The 3,156-nt window shown below is 33.4% G+C and overlaps 1 non-coding gene across 1 annotated transcript; it reads right to left on the minus strand.

The window, feature by feature from the left end:
- Window positions 1–2,079: 2,079 nt before the first annotated feature.
- Window positions 2,080–2,183, minus strand: LOC130953518 (small nucleolar RNA R71). The gene has a single exon (XR_009075692.1). It is a non-coding gene; the product is annotated as a small nucleolar RNA R71 (small nucleolar RNA).
- Between the last annotated feature and the right edge of the window lie 973 nt (window positions 2,184–3,156).

Here is a 3,156-nt window from a genome sequence, read left to right on the forward strand (position 1 = left end):
AATATGTTAAAAGTTTAAAATTTTTTATAAATATTAAATATATGACATATTACATATAACTATTTTTATTAAAAAATATTTTTTTTAAATAATATTTTTATTTTTGTAAAAAAAATTATTAGGCCTTTTAACAGGCTTCAGGCCAGGCCAGGCGGAATAACAGACCAGGCCTAATACTTTATAAAGAGCCTATAACAAGCTGCAGGCCAGGCTCAGGCCAATCAACTGTATGACAGGCCAGGCCTGTTAAGAGCAAAGCCTGGCCTGGCCTGGCCTGTTTCCACCCCTAGTTCACTTCTTCATGATCTTCAAGTTGTTCTTGGTAAGTCTTCTTGTTTGATCTTGATGTTTTCTTGTTTTGTATCTTTTGTTGTTTTTTATATGCATTTTTTGTTTGTTATTGTCCAAGCATTAAAGATTTCTAAGTTTAGTGTCTTGCATGTTTTCTTTACATCAAAAATTTTTAAAAAAATATGTTCTTGATGTTCATCATGATCTTCAAAGTGTTCTTGGTGTTCATCTTGACATTCATAGTGTTCTTGCATGCATCATTGGTTTTGATCCAAAATTTTTATGTTTTGGGTCATATTTGTGTTTTTCTCTCTCTTCATTAAAAATTTAAAAATAAAAAATATCTTTTCCTTAATTTTCTCATAATTTTCAAAAATTTGAGTTGACTTAGTCAAAAATTTTTAAAATTAGTTGTTTCTTACAAGTCAAGTCAAATTTTCAATTTTAAAAATCTTATCTTTTCAAAACTTTTTCAAAAATCAAATCTTTTTTCATTTTTCTTACTAATTTTCGAAATTTTCTTTTTAAAAATGTTTTTCAAAAATCTTTTTCTTAATTTTATCTTTATTTTCGAAAATTATGCTAACAATTAATGTGTTAGTTCAAAAATTTGAAGTTGTTAATTTCTTGTTAAGAAAGGTTCAATCTTTAAATTCTAGAATCTTATCTTTTAGTTTCTTGTTAGTTAAGTAATTAATTTTAACTTTAAAAATTAAATCTATCTTATCCTATCTTTTATATCATATCTTTTTCAAAATTTTATCTTTTTCAAAAATTTGATTTTAAAATATCTTATCTAACTTCTTATCTTCTTATCTTTTCAAATTTGATTTTAATATCTCTTCCAACTAATTATTTGACTTTTTGTTTGTCTCTTATCTTTTTCAAAATTACCTAACTACTCTCCCCTCACTAATTTTCGAAAATACCTCCCTCTTTTTCAAAAAAATTCTTTTTAATTAACTAATTGTTTTAAATTTTAATTTTAATTCTATCTCATCTTTAATTTTCGAAAATCATTAACTCCTTTTCAAAATTAATTTTCGAATTCTCTCTCTCATCTTCTTCTATTTATTTATTCATTTACTAACACTTCTCTTCATCTCTCTTCATCTCCAATCACTGCCTCTATCCTTACCCTTGTATTTGGATTCTCCTTTCTTTATTCCCTTATTCTTCTACTAATAATAAGGAACCTCTTTACTGTGACATAGAGGATTCCTCTTCTTTTTCTGTTCTCTTCTCTTTCATATGAGCAGGAACAAGGAAAAAGGCACTCTTGTTGAAGCTGATCCTGAACCTGAAAGGACTCTGAAGAAGAAACTAAGAGAAGCTAAATTACAACAATCCAGAGGCAACCTTTCTGAAATTTTCGAACAAGAGAAGGAGATGGCAGCCGAACCCAACAACAATAATGCAAGGAGGATGCTTGGTGATTTTACTAAACCCACGTCCAAGTTTGATGGAAGAAGCATCTCAATTCCTGCCATTGAAACAAACAATTTTGAGCTGAAACCTCAATTAGTTGCTCTAATACAACAAAACTGTAAGTTTCATGGACTTCCATCTGAAGATCCTTACCAGTTTTTAATTGAGTTCTTGCAAATTTGTGAGACTGTTAAGACGAATGGAGTAGATCCTGAAGTCTACAGGCTCATGCTTTTCCCTTTTGCTGTAAGAGACAAAGCTAGAACATGGTTGGACTCACAACCTAACGATAGCCTGGACTCTTGGGATAAGCTGGTCACGGCCTTCTTGGATAAATTCTTTTCTCCTCAAAAGCTGAGCAAGCTTAGAGTGGATGTTCAGACCTTCAAGCAAAAAGATGGTGAATCCCTCTATGAAGCTTGGGAAAGATACAAGCAGATGACCAAAAAGTGTCCTTCTGACATGTTTTCAGAGTAGACCATATTAGATATATTCTATTATGGTCTATCTGAATTTTCCAAGATGTCATTGGACCACTCTACAGGTGGATCCATTCACCTAAAGAAAACGCCTGCAGAAGCTCAGGAACTTATTGACATGGCTGCAAATAACCAATTCATGTACACTTCTGAGAGGAATTTCGTGAATAATGGGATGCCTCAGAGGAATGGAGTTCTTGAAATTGATGCTCTGAATGCCATATTGGCTCAGAACAAAGTGTTGACTCAGCAAGTCAACATAATTTCTCAAAGTCTGAATGGATGGCAAAATGCATCCAACAGTACTAAAGAGGCATCTTCTGAAGAAGAAGCTTATGATCCTGAAAATCCTGCAATGGCAGAGGTAAATTACATGGGTGAACCTTATGGAAACACCTATAATTCATCATGGAGAAATCATCCGAATTTCTCATGGAAGGATCAACAAAAGCCTCAACAAGACTTTAATAATGGTGGAAGAAATAGACTCAGCAATATCAAGCCTTATCCTTCATCTTCTCAGCAACAAACAGAGAATTATGAACAGAATACCTCTAACTTAGCAAACTTAGTCTCTGATCTATCTAAGGCCACTTTAAGTTTCATGAGTGAAACAAGGTCCTCCATTAGAAATTTGGAGGAACAAGTAGGCCAGTTGAGTAAGAAAATCACTGAAACTCCTCCTAGTACTCTCCCAAGCAATACAGAAGAGAATCCAAAGAGAGAGTGCAAGGCATTGATATAGTCAATATGGCCGAATGCAAGGAGGAAGGGGAGGACGTGAATCCCAATGAGGAAGACCTCATGGGACGTCTCCCAACCAAGAAGGAGTTCCCTATTGAGGACCCAAAGGAATCTGAGGCTCATATAGAGACCATAGAGATTCCATTAAATCTCCTTCTGCCATTCATGAGCTCTGAAGACTATTCTTCCTCTGAAGAGGATGAAGATGTAACTG

This window comes from Arachis stenosperma, chromosome 1 (assembly GCF_014773155.1).
Source record: "Arachis stenosperma cultivar V10309 chromosome 1, arast.V10309.gnm1.PFL2, whole genome shotgun sequence".
NCBI lineage: Eukaryota > Viridiplantae > Streptophyta > Magnoliopsida > Fabales > Fabaceae > Arachis > Arachis stenosperma.